Genomic DNA, 21,148 nt, shown 5'->3' with positions numbered 1-21,148 from the left:
CTCTGTGGATAGGTCTGTTGCCAATCTAATGTTTCTACCCTTGTAGGTTACATATCTCTTCTCCCAAGCTGCTTTCAGGATTTTCTCTTTGTCTATGAGACTCGTAAGTTTTACTATTAGATGTCGGGGAGTTGACCTATTTTTATTGATTTTGAGAGGGGTTCTCTGTGCTTCCTGGATTTTCATGCCTGTTTCTTTCCCCAAATTAGGGAAGTTCTCTGCTATAATTTGCTCCATTATACCTTCTGGCCCTCTCTCTCTTTCTTCTTCTTCTGGGATCCCAATTATTCTAATGTTGTTTCGTCTTATGGTATCGCTTATCTCTCGAATTCTGCCCTCGTGATCCAGTAGTTGTTTATCTCTCTTTTTCTCAGCTTCTTTATTTTCCATCATTTCATCTTCTATATTACTGATTCTCTCTTCTGCCTCATTTATTCTAGCACTTAGCGCCCCCATTTTTGATTGCACCTCATTAATAGCCTTTTTGATTTCTACTTGGTTGGATTTTAGCTCTTTTACTTCTCCAGAAAGGGTTTCTCTAATAACTTCCATATTTTTTTCAAGCCCAGCTAGTATCTTTAAAGTGATGATTCTGAACTCTAGATCTGACATCGTACTAATGTCCGTATTGAGTAGGTCCCTGGCAGTCGGTACTACCTCTTGTTCTTTTTGTTGAGGTGATTTTTTCCGTCTCGTCATTTTGTGCAGAGGAGAACAGATTAATGAGAGAACAAAATGCTAGCAGAGTAACCACGTCCCCAGAAAATATACTTTAAACAAATCAGAAAAGACCTGAAACAGTGGGATAAGAAAGGGAAAGAGAGAAAAAAGGAAAAGAAAAAAAAGAAAAAGAAAAAGATAAAGATAAAAACAAAAACAAACAAAACAAAACAACAACAACAAAAGAAAAACCAGAATGTGATCAAATATGTTCTATATGGTATATAGACCAGTGCCACACACTAGATTTGGGGTGTATTTTGGTCTTTTAGAAGAAAGTGCCTCCCAAAATTTTAAAGAAAGAAAAACTTATATATGTACAAATATAAGGGTTGATATGATGAAGGGATGGAATATGACTGTAAAAATGGAAATTATAAAAAATTTTATAAAAGGAATTGATAAGAAGTTGTTTGAAAAAAGAAAGAAGAGGATTTTAAAAAAGAAAAAAGAAAAAGAAAAAAAAAGGGAGAGGATGTGATCAGGCAGGGGAATAGAAAACACCATATACTAGAGATTTAGGGTATATTTTAATCTGTTAGAAGAAACTATCTCAAAATTTTAAAGAGAGAACAACTTATATATATAAACCAAAAATATGGGTAACTACTATGAAGGGATAGAATATGACTCTAAAAATGAAAAATAAAAATGTTTTTTTTTTTTAAAAAAAGGGATTGATAAGATGTTGGTTGAAAAAGGGAAAAAGAAAAATTCAAAAAGAAATAAAAAGACAAAAAAGACAGTTAAAAAAAATTAACTTTGAAAGACTAAAGGATCTTGGTAAAAAAGCCATGAATTCTATTTGCAGTATTCCCCTAGCGCTGGAGTTCTGCTGTTCTCATTGATCGGTAAACTTGGTCTTGGCTGGCTGTTCTCACTGATCTTCTGGGGGAGGGGCCTGTTGCCGTGGTTCCCAAATGTCTTTGCTGGAGGTGGAATTGCCCCACCCTTGCCTGTCTGGGCTAAGTAATCTGCTCGGGTTTGCTCTCCGGGGCTTTTGTTCCCTGCGAGCTTTCCGTACAGCTTTGGAGGCGGAGAGTGAAAATGGCGGCCTCCCAATCTCCGCCCCGGAGGAGCCGAGAACTCGGGGCCCCGCTCCTCAGTGAGCCCCCAGAGAAAAGCCGTCAGTCAGTCACTTCCGGATCCCCGGTCTCCGGCCGCACTCCGCGCTCACCCAGCCTGTGACCGCGCGTTTCTATCTCTGGCACCCGACCCGGGGTGGAGTCTCCAAACCCAGCAGATCCCTGCGGTGCGCTCCCATGTGGCTCCTCCCAGGGGAGGAAGGTGAGTCTCCCCGGATCTGCCGCTTGTTGGGTCCCTGCTGGAGGAGCAGGGGCCCGACTGTGCCGCGGATCACGGTTTATGGCCACCCCGAGCTGAGAGCCCGCGCCTGGGCTCCGCCTCTGCAGCCGGCTTCCCTGCTCCGATACCTGGGAGCTCTGCCGCACTCAGGCACCCCCGGTTTTTCTGTGACCCCGAGGGTCCTGAGACCACACTGTCCCGGAGGGTTCCACCCCCCGCTTAGCCACCAGAGTGACGTCCCTCAGCAGAGCAGACTTTTAAAAGTTCCGATTTTGTGCTCCGTGGTTCTATCAGTTGCCAGAAGCGACCGACGGAGGCCCCTCCCCCGCCGTCTATCCTCCCGAATATCGCCTCGGATTCACTTCTCCGCACATCCTACCTTCCAGAAAGTGGTCGCTTTTCTGATGAGAGAGTTGTTGCTCTTCTTTTCTTCAATCTCCTGTTGGGTTTCTAGGTGTTCAGAATGGTTTGATCCCTATCCAGCTGAATTCCTGAGAGGAGACGAAATCCAGGTCTCCTACTCCTCCGCCATCTTGCTCCGCCCCTGGTTGTACATTTTATATTACCACCCATAATGTATGAGAGTCCCACTTCCTCTACATCCTCATCAACGATTGATGTAGTCATTCTTAAATTTTGGCCATTCTAATAGGTATGTAGTGGTACTTAATTGTGGTTTTAATTTGCATTTCCCTAAGGACAAATGATATTGAACATTTTTTTTCATGTGCTTATCTGCTATCCATACATCTTCTTTAATGAAATAGCTATTTCATAAATATCTTTTTTTTTTTTAAGATTTTTTTATTTATTTGAGAGAGAGAGAGCATGAGAGAGGGGAGGGTCAGAGGGAGAAGCAGACTCCCTGCCGAGCAGGGAGCCCGATGCGGGACTCAATCCTGGGACTCGAGGATCATGACCTGAGCTGAAGGCAGTCGCTTAACCAACTGAGCCACTCAGGCGCCCTCATAAATATCTTTTCCAAATTACTTATTGTATTGTTTGTTTTCATATTATTGAGTTTCAGTATCTCTTTAACTATCCTGGATACAAGTTCTTTATTTTATTTTATTTTTTTTTAAAGATTTTTATTTATTTATTTGAGAGAGAATGAGATAGAGAGCATGAGAGGGGGGAGGGTCAGAGAAAGAAGCAGACTCCCTGCTGAACAGGGAGCCCGACATGGGACTTAATCCCGGGACTCCAGGATCATGACCTGAGCTGAAGGCAGTCACTTAACCAACTGAGCCACCCAGGCGCCCGATACAAGTTTTCTTCTAGAAGTTCTATAGTTTTAAGTTTTACATTTAGGTAAATGATTTATTTTGAGTGAACTTTTGTATATATTTGTATGTGATATGTTTCAAAGGTTTTTTTAATTTTTAATTTTGCATATGAATATCCAATTGTTCCAGTCCAATTTGTTGAAAAGAGTATCTTTTCTCTACTAAATTGCCTTTGTCTTGGAAAAGTAAGTTTTCCATATGTGTGGTTCTCCTTCTGGATTCTCTGTTCTATTTAAGTATTGTCTGTCTTTAAGCCAATTCCATAGTGTTTTGATTATTGTAGCTTTTTAAAAAAAATTTTATTTATTTATTTATTTGACAGAGAGAGCACAAGCAGGGGGAGCTGCAGAGGTAGAGGGAGAAGCAGGCTCCCCACTAAGCAGGGAGCCCCACTCAGGGCTCAATCCCAAGACCCTGGGATCATGACCTGAGCTGAAGGCAGCCACTTACCCGACTGAGCCACCCAGGAGCCCTGATTACTGTAGCTTTGTAATGATAAGGAAAATCTGTGTCCTAAGATGGCCGACCAAAGCAGCAAGGGAGTCCCAGTCCTTGCCCTGGGGCTCTTCCGGGTTCTTCTCCCTGTTCTGCTTCCTGCGCACACCAGTCCAGGTTCTTCTCCCTGCCCTGCTTCGCACAGGCGCTAAAAGTGCCAAGTATGCGGAAGTATAAGTGTATAAATTGCCCCCTTTGTTTGTGCTCGGGGCTCAGACCTTTGGAGACCACTCTCCTCTGAGCCCACCAGCATTAAATAAACCTCCTATCCTCCAAGATCTCCGGGTGCGATCCAGCCCAGGTTCCGTAACAATAATAAATCCTGAAATTGGATACTTTAGCTCTCCAACTTTGTTCTTTTTCTCAAGCTTTTTGGCTTTTTGAGATCCTTTACATTTCCTCATAAAATTTAGAATCAAATTGTAAATGTCTACAAAAAAACCTGATGAGATCTTGATTAGGATTTCAGGCAACATATAGAACAATTTAGGGAGAATTAGTGTCTTAATGAGATCAAGTTTTCTGATTTATGAACATGGTATGTCTCCTCATTATTTAGGTCTTCTTTAATTTCTCTGGGCAATATATCATAGTTTCTAGTGTACAGAAACTGTAATATATTCTTAAATCTATTTCAAAGAATAGATTTAATAGCTATTGGAAATGGCTATTAAAAATTTGGATTTCCCCCTCTCCTTCAGTGTTTTTTTTTTTGTGTCAACTGTGTCATCTTCATTTTATTTCTTTTTTCCTTTTTCACAGAGAAATAAAGGTCTAGAAATAAAAATAAAATAAAATTTGAATTTCTAATTTTTCATTCCTAGTATACAGAAATATCATAGATTTTTATATCCTGTTACCATGTTATTTATCAATTCTAGTAGTCTTTTTTTTTTTTTAATCTTTTAGGATTTTCTACTTAGACATGATTGCATTATCTGTGGAGAAGATAGTTTTAATTTTTCCCTTCCAATCTGTATGCCTTTTCCCCCCTTGCCTGCTTGCACTGGCTAAGACTTTCATTACAACGTTCAAAAGAAGTGGCAAGACTAAAAATTCTTGCCTTGTTTCCAATATTAGGGGAAAAACATTCAGTTTTTTACCATTAAATGTGGTATTAGCTTTCAGTTTTTTTGTAGATGCCTTTTCAGGTTGAGGAAGTTCCCTTTTATTCCTAGTTTGCTGAGAATTTTCTTTTTGAAATCATGAGTGAGTATTCAATTTTCTAAAATACTTTTTCTATATCAATTAAGATGATTATATAATTTTTCTCTTTTAGTCTATTAAGCTGGTGAAATACATAGATTTTTGAGTATTAAGAGGACCTTATATTTTTGGGATAAACTCCACTAGTCATGGTGTACTACCTTTCTCATATATTGCTAGATTAATTTCAATAATATTTTGTTAAGGTACTTTGATTTTATTGATGTGGGGATATTGGACTATAGGTTTTCTTTATTATAATGTCTTTGATTTTGGTATCAGGGTAATGCTTGCCTCATAAAAGGAATTGAGAAGTGCTCCCTCCTCTATTTTGTGGAATGGTTTCCATAGAATTGGTATTATTTTGTCGATAAATGCCTTGTAGAATTTACCAGTGAAGCCATCTGGGCCTGTGGTTATCTTTTTTTTTTTTTTTTAATCAGATCTTATTTATTTGTTACTCTTAGAAAATCTCATTTTTTACTAGATTCAGACTTAGAGGTCGAAGCTCTCAGGGAGGACAGCCTCTGTCTCTTGGCAATCTGTCCCTGGTGTTTTTCTTTGGCCTCCTTTATTCTCTTGGCCAAAAGTTTCATATATTCTGCAGCCTCTTCCTGATTTTTCTTAGTACACTGTTTCTTCAAAGAAATACCCAAGTTTGTGTTGGAGGACATGTGGAGTAACAAGATGCTGAATCTTGGGCACTTTGGTTCTAGGTTTCTTTCTCTGTTTAGGGACTTTCTTACAACATACTGGCACACATCTTCTCTTTGGAGAGATTAGAAAGTTTGCAGACTCTGCTAGCTCTTTGGGGCCCCAGGTGACAAGGCACAGTAGTATCAGTGAGTCCAGGAATATCTTTCTCCCCTTTTCTTACAATGACCAAGTTGAGAACACTGAGACTGGCATCCACAATGAAACCCTGAATAGATTTGCACTTTCTTTCTCCAGTCCTCCTTGATCTGTAGCAGGAATGTCCCTTCCTCAGTAGCAGATGGACATGGCCATGGGTCAAGACTCCCTGCTTAATAGGAAAGCCTTGTTTGTCATTGCCGCCACTGATTTGGACCATGTAACTCTTCCATTCTTCACCCAGAGCATTAGCAGAAACTTCTGTGACCATATGCTTCTCATAAAAAGTATGAAGTTTGCATTCATTGCCCACTTCAATAAATTTCTGTCAGCCAGTACTGGGAAAGAGATGTTCAGCTTTATCCTGAAGCAGCCTACACCTCTGAGGTACCACAAAAAAGAGCTGGTCCTGGAATTATCTTTATGGGGAAAAATTCAATTTCTTTCATAGATACAAGGTAATTCAGGATATCAACTTCTTCTTGAGTGAGCTTTGCTGATTTGTGTCTTTGAAGGAATTTATCCATTTCATCTAGGTTGTTGAATTTATTGTCATACAGTTGTTTTTAAAAATAACATTCCTTGGGGCACCTGGGTGGCGCAGTTGGTTAAGCGTCTGTCTTTGGCTCAGGTCATGATCCTGGAATCCTGGGATCAAGCCCCTGGGATCGAGCATTGGGCTCCCTACCCAGTGGGGAGCCTGCTTCTCCCTCTCCCTCTGCCACTCTCCCTGCTTGTGCTCTCTCGCTCTCTCTCAAATAAATAAAATCCTTAAAAAAAAAATAACATTCCTTTACTATCCTTTTCATGTCTTATAATTTGTAGTGATATCACCTCTCTGGTTACTGATATTGGTCATTTATATATTATGTTTTTTTCCAATCAGTCTTGCTAGAATCTAGCAATTTCATTGGTTCAAAGGAAACACTTTGGGTTTCATCAAATTTTTCTATTCTTTTTCTGTTCTCTGTTTCATTAATTTACACTTTGATCTTTATTGTTTTCTTTTTTCTCCCTACTTTGGGGTTTACTTGCTCTTCTTTTTCTAGTTTTTTTTTTTTTTTTTTTTTTTTTTTTTTTTAAAGGAGAAGAATTTATTAACTTGAGAACTTTATCCTTTCTGACATGGGCATTTATTGTTATAAACTTCCCAAGTACTGCTTTATCAGCATCCACAAATTCCAATATGTTATCAAATGCTGTCAAACATGCTGTCATGTCAAAAATGCTCTTTTTTTTTTTCAATTAGATTTTATTTTTACAGAAAAACTGAGAAGATAGTACAGAGAGGGTTTTCTTTTTATTCTGAAATTTTCTTTGTCTTATATTAAAATAGCCACTCCAGCTTTCTTTTGTTTCATGTTAGCAAGTTATATCTTTTTCCATCCTTTTACTTTTAACCTAATTATGTCTTTATAGTTAAGGTGCATTTCTTATAGGCAGCATATAACTGGGTTTGCTTTTTTATTCAGATTGATGATTTCTGCCATTCAGTTAGGGTGTTTGGACCATTTTGGGTGTCTGTAAACATCTTGATTTTGTTTTCATTTTTAAAAGATATTTTCACTGGGCACAGAATTCTAAGTTGACAATTTTTTGCAGCAATTTGAAAGTTGTATTCCAGTATCTTTTTGCTTTCAGTATCCTGGTGAGGGATCTACAATATTACCTTTGTCTTTTTTCCTCTGTATGTAAAGTGTTTTTTTCCCTCTAGCCATTTTTTTTTTAAAGATTTTATTTATTTATTCATGAGAGAGAGAGAGAGAGAGAGGTAGAGGGAGAAGCAGGCTCCCAAGGAGCAGAGAGCCCGATGCGGGACTCGATCCCAGCACCCTGGGATCATGACCTGAGCCGAAGGCAGACGCTTAACCATCTGAGCCACCCAGGCGCCCCTGCCCTCTAGCCATTTTTAAGATGTCCTCTTTATCATCAATTTTGAGCAATTTGATTAAGATATGCCTTGTTTTCATTTTCTTTATGTTTCTTATCTTGGAATTAATTTGGTTTCTTGGATTTGTGATTCAATATTTTTCAGCACATTTGACGTTTTTTGGGTATTATATCTTCAAATATTTTTTCTGTTCCCTCTAGCCCATTTCTCCTCTCCTTTGTGGTTTCCAATTACTTATATATTAAGCTGCTTGAGGTCCCACGGTTCAATGACACTCTTGCCATTTTTTATAGTTTTCATTTTGGATAGTTTCTATTGCTATGCTTTCAAATTCACTATTATTTCTTCTACTGTGCCTAATCTGTCATTAATCTCATCTCAGACAGAGATTTTTTCATCGCAGACACTGTAGTTTTCAATTCTAGATGTTCAGTTTTTTTAAAAAACTATCATTCATGTTTCACTTAACTTTTTGAACATATGGGATATAGTTATAATAGCTGTTTTAATGTCCTTGTCTGCTAATCCTAGCATCTGTTGTCATTTCTAGGTCTGTTTCAGTTAGTTGATTACTCTCTTCAATATGGATTGTGTTTTCCTGCTTTTGTGTATGCCTAGTAATCTTTTTTTTTTCCTACCTAGTAATGTTTGGTGGGCTCCCAGACATTATGAATTTTAAGTTAAGTGTTAAGTCCTGGATGTTTTTATATTCCAATAATGTTATTTTTTTTTTCTGAGATTATGCAGCTAAATTACTTGGAAAGAGTTCGATCCTTTTGAATCTTGCTTTTATGATTTGCTAGGCAGATCTGGAGCAGCATTCAGATGAAGGCTAATTATTCCCTATTACTAAGTTAAGAGCTTCCTGGGTATTCTATTCATGAATTATCTGTTTTTCCAGTCTGGCACATGGGAAGAGGCACTATCTCTGGCTCTGTGTGACTTTGGGCATTGTTCTCTAGTCTTTTCATATTGTGAAATATGCATGCATACATGCACTGATCAGGACCTTCTGAATATGTAAGGGGCCCCCTCTGTGGATCTCCAGGGTTCTCTCTCTGTACAACATTTTTCTCTTTGCTGTTCTGACTTGAGAATCCTAGCTGCCTTCATCTCACTGATTGCTTGGCTTTGTCTCCTCCATTCAAGGAATCCACTAGGCTCTACCTGGACTTCCCCCTTCCTGGGCCATGGCCTGAGAACTCTTGCAAGGCAATAAGCCACAGCAATTGCAGGGCTGGCTTGGTTCATTTCATTTCTCAGAGATTATTCTCCTTTATTGCTTGATGTCTAGTGTCTCTGAAAGTGCTGCTTCTTCATCACAAAGACCATAAATGCCCACACATTTAAATGATCACAGCCCCCTCCCCTCAACTAATATGCTTTCTGTCTCTGTGGATTTGCCAATTCTGGATATAGCATATAAAGGAATCATTCAATTATATGACCTTTAGCATCTGGCTTCTTTCTTAGCATAATTAAAAATTTTTTTTTAATTTTTACTTTTTTAATTCCAATATAATTAACATACAGTGTTATATTAGTTTCAGGTGCTTATGATAAAGTATGGAAACTAGAAACTAGAGAGAAGTGGTAGTTACACAACATTGTGCACACACTAAATGCCACTGAATTGTACATTTTATGATGGCTAATTCTGTGATATGTGAATTTTACCTCAATAAAAGATAAATACATACACTAATGCTAATAAATAAGTAAAATATTGCTTCTTATACTGGGTCTGTTTTTTAAAACAATTATTATGTTGAGGGGGAGGGTAAACCTGGTCCCTGTTACTCTTTCTGTGGGCCTATAATTGACTATTCCAAGACAAAATAATAATAATGTACTCAAAGTTCAAAACGTATATAGAAATGGGATGTCTAGCTGGCTCAGTTTGTTAACCATCTGGCTCTTGATTTCATCTCAGATCATGATCTCAGGATAGTGAGATCAAGCCTCGCATGGGGCTCCATGCTGGGCATGGAGCCTGCTTAAGATTCTTTCTCTCCCTCTCTCTCTGCCCCTCTCCCCTGCCCTCTCTAAAACAATAATAAATAAATAAAAATAAAACATGTAGAAGTAACATGTATGGTGACAATCTACAAAGGATGGGGGAAGAGAAATGGAAGTAGATATTGTAAGGTTTTTACAGTATATATGAAGTGGTATAATATTGCTTGAAGGTAGACTGTAATAAATTAAACATGTATAATGCAGACTCTAGAGCAACAAAGAAAAAATAAAGCAACCCCCCCCCAAATCTAATAAAAGGGAATGAAAACAACAAAGAACCATAAGACAAATGAGAAACAAATAGCAGGATGGTGAGTATAAACCAGTAATATATATAATTATATTGAATATAAAATGATCTGAACATTCCAGTTAAAAGGCAGAACTTTTAAGATAGGGTAAAAAGACACAACACAACTATACATCACCTATAAAAAGCCTATTTTATATATGAAGACACTGGTTAAAACTAAAAAGATGAACAAATATATACAATTCAAACCTTAATCCAAAGAAATCTAGAGTGATTAAATCATACAAAATAAACTTCAGAACAAGGAATATTACCAAAGATAGAGACATTTCATCATGATAAATAGGTCAATTAATCAAAAAGTCATTATAATCCTAAATATGTATGCACTGAGCATAGAGGTTCAAAATGTATGAAACAAAAACTTATAGAACTAAAAAAAGAAATAGACAAATCTGCATAGTTGGAAATTTCAACATTCCTCTCTCAGTAATTGACAGAACAAGTACACACACAAAAAATCAGTAAGAATAGAAAAGAAGTTAACAACACTATCAATCAAGTTGACCTAATTGACATTTATGGAACACTCCACTCAACAACAGCAGGATGTACATTCTTCTCGGGTGCTTGTGGAACACTTACTAAGAAGCAGCATATTCTGGATCATAAAACAGAATCAAGAAGATTGGACTCAAGCAGAGCATGTTCTCTGAACACAACAGAAATAAATTTGAAACCAACAACAGAAGGGTATCTGAAAAAGTCCCCAATATTTGGTAATTGTAAATAACATATCCTTAAATAAGCAATGGACCATATAAGAAATCACAAGGGAAATCAGAAGATATTTTGTATTGGTTGAAAATGAAAACAAAACATTTTAAGATGCATGGGGCGCATCTCAAGCAGTGCTTAGAGGGAAATTTGTAGCATTAAATGATTGTACTGGAAGAAGAAGAAAGGTCTTAAATCAATATATTAAGTTTTACTTCAAGAAGATAGAAAAAGAAGAGAAAATTAAAAGTAACAAAGAGAAAAATAACAAGAATGGGAGAAATTTTTAAAAGTAGAAAGAAGGTGGGGCTCCTGGGCGACTCAGTTGGTTAAACATCTGCCTTTGGCTCAGGTCATGATCTCAAAGTCCTGGGATCGAGCCCCACATTGGGCTCCCTGCTCAGCTGGGAGTCTGCTTCTCCCTCTGACCCTCTGTCACTCCCTTTGCTTGTGCTCTCTCACTCTGCTCTCTCTCTCTCTCTAATAAATAAATAAAATCTTTAAAAAAAAGTAGAGGGTGATGTGGGAGGGAAAGAGAGTTCAAAAGCTGATTCTTTAAAAATACCAATAAAATTGACAAATACGAATATTATAAACCAACTTTGGCCAATGAATTTGACTACTTCGATGAAATAGAGAGAATGCTTGAATGCACAAACCACCAAAGCTCACTCCAGAAGAAATAAGAATTCTGGATTGCCTTTTACCTATTTTTTATTTTATTATTTTTTTTAAGACTTTCTATTTTTATTTATTTGACAGAGCGAGAGATAGCGAGAGCAGGAACACAAGCAGGGGGAGTGGGAGAGGGAGAAGCAGGCCTGCCTTTTACCTATTTTTTAAATGGAGCTATAATTCATAGAACATAAAATTTCATGTAACACAAAATTCACTATCTTAAAGTGTATGATTCAGTGGTTATTAGCATATTCACAAGGTTGTGCCATCATCACCTCTAATGCCAGAACATTTCATCACCCTAAAAAGAAACTCTGTGCCCACAAATAATCACTCCCCATTTCCTCCTTCCCCCAACCCCTGACACTACTAGTCAACTGTTCATCTCTATGGAGTTGCCTATACTGAACACTCCATATAAATGGAACTGTACAACATATAACCTTTTGTGTCTGGTTTCTTTCACTTAGCATAAGTTTTCAAGATTCATCCAAGTTTTACCATGTATCAGTACTTCATTCTTTTTTATGGTTAAAAAATATTCCCTTGTATAGACATACCACATTTTGTTAATGGGCATTTAGGTTGTTTCTACTTTTTGACCATTGTGAATTATGTTTCTGTGAAAATTCCTTTATAAGTTTTTGTGTGCATGTGTGTTTTCATGTCTCTTGGTTATACACCTAAAAGTGGAATTCATATGGCAACCCATTTTTAGCTTTTTAAGGAACTGCCAAACTATTTCCACAGTGGCTGTACCATTTTACATTCCCACCAGCAATGTATGAGGGTTCCAATTTATCTACATCTTTACCAAGACTTGTTTTTCTTTTTCTTTTTTCTTTTTTAAATAGCCATCCTAGTGGGTGTAATGTGGTATCTCATTGTGGTTTAGATTTGCGTTTCTCTAATGACTAATGATGTTGAAGATCTTTTCACATGCTTATTGACCATTTGAATATCTTTGGAGATACGTCTATTCAAATCCTTTGCCTATTTTATTTTATTATTTTATTATTATTATTTTTTTTTTAAGATTTTTCTTTATTTATTTGACAGAGACACAGCAAAAGGGGGAGAGGGAGAGGGAGAAGCAGACTCCCCGCTGAGCAGGGAGCCTGATGCGGGGCTCGATCCCAGGACCCTGGGATCATGACCTGAGCCGAAGGCAGATGCTTAACGACTGAGCCACCCAGGTGCCCCTCCTTTGCCTATTTTTAAAAATTGGATTGTCTTTTTATCATTGAGTTGTAACAGTTCTTTATATATTCTGAATTGTAGGCCCCTTTCAGATATATAATTACAAATACTTTCTTTTATTCCATGGATTATTTTTTCACTTTCTTGATAGTGTCTTTTGATGCACAAAAGTTTCTCATTCTGATGAAGTCCAACTTACCTATTTTTTCCTTTTGTTGTTTATGCTTTTGGTGTCATAGTTAAGAAACTATTGCCTAATCTAAGGGCAAGAAAACTCACATCTGTTTCCTTCAAAAAGTCTTACACTTTTAGCTCTCACATTTAGGTTTTTGATGCATTTTGGATTAATTTTTGTGTATGGAACAAGGATCCATTCATTATTTTGCATGTGGATAGCCAGGTGTCCCAGCACCATTTTAAAAAGCTGTTCTTGGGTTGCTGGGAAGATGGAGGAGTAGGAGGACACTGGGCTCACTTCTTGCCATGTGGCCACCTAGAGAATACCCACATTGGCATAAATAACCCAGAAAGCAACCCCAAACATGGCAGAAGAGACTCCGCAGCCCGAGGTAGACAAGAGGCCACAGCGAAGCAGATCCACCCCCTCTGATCGCTCTTGGCAAGATCCCATCAAACAGTGCCACAAGCCTGGCAGTGTGAGCACAGCCCAGACAAGGGTCAACATCACTCCAAAGTGAGTCCTGCTCTAGGGAGAGGGGAAAATAACCACACACCAGTCTGACTGTGACCCCAGCAGTGGGCTGGAGGCAGGCAGCTGGTCTGACTGCAGGCCCTGCTCACCAACAAAAGCTTCTCAGGGGACAACACAGGGAAAGTGCCTGACATTTGGTGTTACTTCATCTCTGGCAAACACCTGCTCTGACTCAACTCAAGCCCGAGGCAGCCCTGGACCAGCCCACTAACACCACAGGTACCAGACTCTGCCCACAACAGGCAGAGAGCCATCACAGGCTGGATTGAAGACAAACACAGCTCCACCACAATGGTAGGACACCCCTGTACCAACACACATAGGATGCACCCCCTGAAGCACCATTTTCTGGTGAAAAGGAGACACTGCACTGCAGGACCTCTTCTTCATAAAGCCACTACTTTCAAGTGTGGGAGACGTAGCTGATTTTCCTAACACATAGAAACAGACACAGCAATTGACAAAATGAGGAGACAGAGGAATCTGTCCCAGATGAAAGAGTGGAACAAAATCAGAGCAAGAGACCTAAACAAAATGGAGATAAGTAATATGTCTGATAGTGAATTTAAAATAATGCTCATAAAGATACTCACTAGAATTGAGAAAGGAGTAGAGAACCTCCATGAGACCCTCCACCAAGAGATAGTAGATGTAAAAAAGAACCAGTTAGAGCTATTGGACTCACTAAATGGAAATAAAAATAGACCACCTGGAATAAATAGCAAACAGGAGGAAGCAGAAGAATGGATCAGCCACCTGGAGGACAGAGTAATGGAAAGTAATCAAGCTGAGGAGATGAGAGGGGGGAAAATATGCAAAATGAGAAGAGACCCAGGAAACTCAGTGACACTGTCAAGCATAACAGTCACATGTCAGGGATCCCAGAAGGAAAAGAGTGAGAAAAGGTGGCAGAAGATTTGTCTGAAGAAATAATAGCTAAAAACTTCCTGAATCTGGGGAAGGAAAGAGAAATCCAGATCCAGGAGGCACAGAGAGCCCCCAACAAAACCAACCCTAAGAGGTCTGCATCAAGACACAAAGTAAATAAGATGGCCAAAAGTAGTGATAAAGAGAGAATTTTAAAAGCAGCGAGAGAAAGGAAAGCAGTGACATACACGGGAAACCCCACACGGCTATCAGTGGGTTTTTCAGCAGAAACTCTGCAGGCCAGAAGAGAGTAGCATGATAAATTCCAAATGCTAAAAGGAAAAAATCTGCAGCCAAGAATACTTTATCCAGCAAGGCTTTCATTTAGAATAGAAGGAGAGATAGAGTTTCTCAGAAAAACAAAAGTTAAAAGCAATACCAGCCATGTCCCCATCACACATGATGCTATTGGCCTGTGGGTCCCAAATTCACAGTCCAGCCGCCTTCCTGCCTGAGTCAGCATGCACGGCCTGCCACCTACTCAACGCCAAGTCAACATGCCTTCACCTCAGATTGACAAGGGCTCAAAGTGGCACTCCTCCACTCAAATTCCAGCCCCTGTGCTCAAGTTTGTGCACAAAAGTGGGCATAATCAGAACAGCAGAATGAAGTAACCCAAACAGTAACACTATTTATGTGGAATATATAATGGGTAAAAGGAGTGTGCTAGGCTGAGAACATCTCCAATAAGCACATCAAAGAACAATATATAGAGCATGATTCTGGTTAATAAAAGAAACAAAACTGGGAAAAATAAAACAAGATGAAATCAGAGAGGGAGACAAACCATAAGAAACTCTTAGCATAGGAAACAAACTGAGGGTTGCTGGAGGGTAGGGGGTGGGGTGATTGGGCAACTGGGTGATGGACATTAAGGAGGGCACTTGATGGAATGAGCACTGGGTGTTATACGCAACTGATGAATCACTAAACTCTACCTCTGAAACTACTAATACACTATTTGTTAATTAACTGACTTTAAATTAAAAAGGAACCCCTCAAAAAAGCTATTTGTGGGGCACCTGGGTGGCTCAGTTGGTTGGGTATCTGCCTTCTGCTCAGGTCGTGATCTCAGGGTCCTGGGATCGAGCCCCGCATCAGGCTCTCTGCTCAGTGGGGAGTCTGCTTCTCCCTGTCACTTTCCCTCTGTGCATGCGCTCTCTCTCAAATAAATACATAAAATCCTTTAAAAAAATAAAATAAAAATAAAAAGACTATTCTTTTCCCACTGACTGATGTTCATACCCTTGCTGGAGATCAATTGACCATAGATGTACGGGTTTATTCCTGAACTCTCCCTTATATTCCACTGATCTTTATGTCTAGCCTTATGCCAGTACTACACTGTCTTGATTACTGTAGCTTCACAGTTAAGTTTTGAAATCAGGAAGTGTGAGTCCTCCAATTTTGTTCCTTTTTATCAACTTTGTCTTGGTTATTCTGAGTCCCTTACATTTCCATATGAATTTTCTGCAAAAAAACACAGTTTGAATTTTGATAGAAATTGCATTGAATCTGTAGATCAATTTGGGAAGTATTGCCATCCTAATAACACCAGGTCCTCTGGTTCATGAACATGGGATGTCTTTCCATTAATTAGGTCTTCTTTAATTTCTCTCAATAATGTTTTGTCATTTCTGGTGTGCAATTGCATTTCTTTGGCTAAATTTAGTCCTAAGTATTCTTTCTGTTACTACATGGAATTGTTTTTCTAATTTCATTTTCTGATTATTCTTTGCTGGTAAACAGAAATACAGCTGATTTGTGTATATGAGTCTTGTGTCCTTCATCTTTGCTAAAGTCATTCATTAATCTTAATTGTGTGTGTATATGTGTGTGTGTGGATTCTTTAGTGTTTTATATACATGAGATCATGTCATCTATAAGTAGAGATAGCTTTACATCTTTCTTTCCAATCTGGATGCTTTTGATTTCTTTATATGACCCAATTCCTCTGGCTAGACCTTCCAGTACAATGTTGAAAAAGAAGTGGAAAAAGTGGACATCCTTGTCTTGTTCCTGATTTTAGAGCCCACATCTATTTTTTTAAACTGGTTCTTTAGTTAAAAACATTCCCTTGAAGAAAATTCCCGGACTCTGATGACTTAATTGATTAGTTATATCAAACATTTAAGGACAAAATAATACCAGTTCTACAGAAAATCTTCCAGAAAATAGAAGAGGAGGGAATACTTCCCAATTCCTTTTATGAGGCAAGCATTACCCAAATACCAAAACCAAAGAGATTATAAGAAAGGAAAGCCACAGTCCAACACCCCATGTCAACAAAAAGCAAAGTACTTTAACAAAATATTAGTGAACTAAATCTACGATATCTGAGAAAGTTGGTGCATCATGACTAAGTGTAGTTTATTTCAAGAATGCAAGATTGTTTTAACATTCAAAAATCAATGTATTTCACCAGCTTAATAGAGTAAAAAAACCCAAAACACATGATCACCTTAATAGATATAGAAAAAACATTTGAGAAAATCGAATACTCATTCATGATTTAAAAACAAAACAAAACAAATTCAGCACACTAGGAGTAGAAGGGAACTTCCACACCTGAGAAAGGGCATCTATGAAAAATCAACAGTCAACATGACACTTGATGGCAAAAGACTGAATGTTTATCCCTAATATTGGAAACAAGGCAAGAATTTCTACTCTCATCATTTCTGTGGAACAATGTAATAGAGGTCCTAGCCAGTGCAAACAGACAAGAAAAAGAAATTAAAAGTCTTATATATTAGAAAGAAAAAAATTAACACTATCTTTTTTGCAGATAATATGACCATTTGCCTATGTAGAAGATCCTAAGGGTTCAATAAAAAAGCGTACTAGAATTGATTAGTGAGGTTAGCATGGTAACAAGATTCAAGGTTCATACTTTAAAAGCCTGTATACTAAAAGTAAATAGATGAAAATTCAAATATTACAATATCATTTATAATAGCAAGAAAAATATGAAATACTTTGGAGCAAATTTAATAAAACATATGCTATTTCTGTATACTAAAACTATAAAATATTGCTCAGAGAAATTAAAAATGATCTAAACAAAAGGGAAAGACATACTATAATCATGAATCAGAAGACTCAATTGTGTTAAAAGATTCAGTGCATTTGCTATCAAAATCCCAGATAGATATTTGGAGAAATTGATAAGTCCATTCTAAAATTCATATGAAAATACAAAGGATCTGGAATAGCCAAAGCAATTTTGAAAAACAAAACAAATTTGGATATCTTACTGTACCAGATTACTTGGAATCTTGCTATACTAGATTTCAAGGCCTACTATTAGATTACAATAATCAAGACAGTCTTACATTCGCATAATTATGGGTATTTAGCTCAATGGAACAGAATAGAGTCCAGAAATAGACCCAAATATATATGGTCAATTGATTTTTGATGAATGTGCCAGGGTAATCCAATGGGGAGAGAATAATCTTCTCAACAAACGATACTGGAGAAATTGGATGTTCTTGGGCAAAAAATGAATCTCAATCTATATTATACACCACACAAAAGAATTTACTCAAGAGGGATCATAAACCTAAAGATGTGTGAGCTAAAGCTCTAAACTTTTATGACAAAACACAGGAGAAAATCACTATGACCTTGGGTTTATTAGAAATTTAAATCTCTGATTAAAAAACAGCACAAACCATAAAGTAAAAGTTGATAATGTGGACTTATTCCAAGTTTAAAAAAAAAATGCTTTGTTCTTCAAGATTTAATGATAAAATAAAAAGTCATGCTATAGACTGGGAGAAAAATATAAAGGACTTGTATCCAGAACTTATAACACACTCTTACAACTTCATAATAGGAAGATAAATAATTCAATAAAACATAGATAAAGATTTGAATCAATTTTTCAGCAAAGATAAAAGAATGGAAAATAAACACATGAAAAGGTGCTGAGGGTCATTACTCATCAGGGAAATACAACTCAAACCATAACGAGATACTTCCACACTTGCTAGAATGGCTAAATTCATACAGTCTGCTGGTATCCAATGTTGACAAGAACGTGGAACAAGTGGAACTCTCATTCGCTGCTGATGGGAATGTAAGATGGTACAGCTACTTTGGAGAAACAGGTTGACAGTTACTTGTAAGTTAAATGTACACCAAATCTAACCTAGCAATCCTACTCCAAGGTATTTACCAAAGGAAAACATGTTCATAAGAAGAATTTACTTGAGGCGGAACTTTCCAGAACGCTCGGTGAGATGCGGAGGAGCGGCAGCTGCCTGAGCTGCGCCCAGCAACACGCTCCTTCCTGCTCCCCCACACCGGCCTCGGCCCTCTCACCGGCTGTAGAAAATGGTGAAAGAAACCACTTCCTATGATGTTTTGGGGGTCAAACCCAATGCCACCCAAGAGGAATTGAAAAAGGCCTACAGGAAACTAACTGGCCTTGAAGTATCACCCTGATAAGAATCCAAATGAAGGAGAGAAGTTCAAACAGATTTCTCAAGCTTACAAAGTACTCTCTGATGCAAAGAAAAGGGAATTATATGACAAAGGAGGAGAACAGGTGATTAAAGAAGGTGGAGCTGGTGGTGGTTTTGGCTCCCCCATGGACATTTTTGATATGTTTTTTGGAGGAGGAGGAAGGATGCAGAGAGAAAGGAGAGGTAAAAATGTTGTGCATCAGCTCTCAGTAACCTTAGAAGATTTATATAATGGTGCAACACGAAAACTAGCTCTGCAAAAGAATGTGATTTGCGATAAATGTGAAGGCTGAGGTGGTAAGAAAGGAGCAGTCGAATGTTGTCCCGATTGCCGAGGTACTGGAATGCAAATAAGAATTCATCAGATAGGACCTGGAATGGTTCAGCAAATTCAGTCTGTGTGCATGGAGTGCCAGGGCCATGGGGAACGGATCAGTCCCAAAGATAGATGTAAAAGCTGCAATGGGAGGAAGATAGTTTGAGAGAAGAAGATTCTAGAAGTTCATATTGACAAAGCCATGAAGGATGGCCAGAAGATAACATTCCATGGTGAAGGAGACCAAGAACCAGGACTGGAACCAGGAGATATTATCATTGTTTTAGATCAGAAGGACCACGCTGTTTTTACTCGGCGAGGAGAAGACCTTTTCATGTATATGGACATACAGCTGGTTGAAGCAATGTGTGGCTTTCAAAAGCCAATATCTACTCTTGACAACCGAACCATCGTCATCACCTCTCACCCAGGTCAAATTGTCAAGCATGGAGATATCAAGTGTGTGCTAAATGAAGGCATGCCAATTTATCGTAGACCATATGAGAAGGGTCGCCTAATCATCGAATTTAAGGTAAACTTTCCTGAGAATGGCTTTCTCTCTCCTGATAAACTCTCTTTGCTGGAAAAACTCCTACCTGAGAGGAAAGAAGTAGAAGAGACTGATGAAATGGACCAGGTAGAACTGGTGGACTTTGATCCAAATCAGGAAAGACGGCGCCATTACAATGGGGAAGCCTATGAGGATGATGAACATCATCCCAGGGGTGTGTTCAGTGTCAGACCTCTTAATGGGGCCAGTGAATAACACTGCTGGCATTTTATATGCAGTAGTGAATGAGTGAAGGACTATAATCATAGCTCACTACTTGCTATTGTTTTTGTTTTAATATTCAACTATAGTAGTGTTTTAAAAGTTAAATGAAGAATAAACTCAAATATAAAAGCTCTGACTTTGCCCTGTATGTATGATGACTTCAGTGTGCAAGATAAAGTTTAATACTTGTAAAAACTACTTAAAAAAAAAAAAATCTCCCCTAGCATTTGTTAGGCCATACCTTGTAATTAATTTCAGCTCTATGTATATGAAACAGCTCAGACTGAAATGCTAGGTGTATGTATTGACTTCGGTGTATGACCCTTAATTGTTAAGCTATGAAGTTAAAACTTGTATTTAATTGGCAGTCAGACAAAGAATTTGTAGAGAAGTGTTGGTCTATAGTTAAGTGGGATTCATTGTAATGCCTCTGCATTTATTGCCTCAACTGTTACTTGAAGATGGCATGCTATGTAATTTGGCCTGTGGTATCATTGATAGAAAGGATACCTCTCTAAAGAAGGGGTTTATCATATGCTGCTGCTTGAGGGCTTGCACTTGTAGAACTGCATTCCCTTCTGCTGTGCCATCTTTTATATATATATATCCTGGTTATACTTTTTTTCCTTCTCTTTGGACCATGATAAGCTTCAGACTCGTGACTTCAGGAGCAGGGTAACTTAGAGTGAAGAGACATTTACGTGGAGACGTTAATTTGCATGTATGCGATAGGAAGGTGTTTTTTAGGTATGTTACAGGCTTACTTTAAACCATTTAACTTCTGCTCTGAAGTAACTGTAATTTAATGTTGGTAGTATAGCAAATTATGATGAATAGCTTTAATTGTATGTTTAAAAGTCATGTTCACAAGCTTAAATCTGGGTATCAGAATTAAGCAAATGAAATGTATGAATGTCTCCTTAATATACTGATTACAAAGCCAAAAAAAAAAAAAAGAAGAAGAATTTACTTGAATGTTCATAACAGTTTTGTTCATAATGGCCAAATGGAAACAACCCGGTATCCATCAACTGATAAATGGATAAACAAATTGTGGTGTATCCATACAATGAAGTACTAGTCAGCAACACAAAGGACTTAACTATTCATTCACACAACAACATGGATAAATCTCAAATGCATTTTTCCTTGTTAAAGAAACCAGATGCAAAAGAGTACATTTTGTATGATTCCACTGATAGGAAATGTCAGAAAGCTGACCAGTAGTTATCAGAGACCACGGCTGGAGGCGGATGTTTGACTG

At 38.0% G+C, this 21,148-nt stretch overlaps 1 pseudogene across 1 annotated transcript; it reads left to right on the top strand.

Annotated features, from left to right (window-relative positions):
• Nucleotides 1–18,913: 18,913 nt before the first annotated feature.
• On the top strand, nt 18,914–20,079 carry LOC118018539 (annotated as a pseudogene). The gene has a single exon (XR_004681428.1). The product of XR_004681428.1 is annotated as a dnaJ homolog subfamily A member 1-like (transcript).
• Nucleotides 20,080–21,148: the final 1,069 nt, after the last annotated feature.

The sequence above is a fragment of the Mirounga leonina genome, unplaced genomic scaffold (genome assembly GCF_011800145.1).
Source record: "Mirounga leonina isolate KUSES-001 unplaced genomic scaffold, KU_Mleo_1.0 Mir_107, whole genome shotgun sequence".
NCBI classification, from domain to species: domain Eukaryota; kingdom Metazoa; phylum Chordata; class Mammalia; order Carnivora; family Phocidae; genus Mirounga; species Mirounga leonina.
This window is presented reverse-complemented; position numbering and strand designations above follow the sequence as displayed.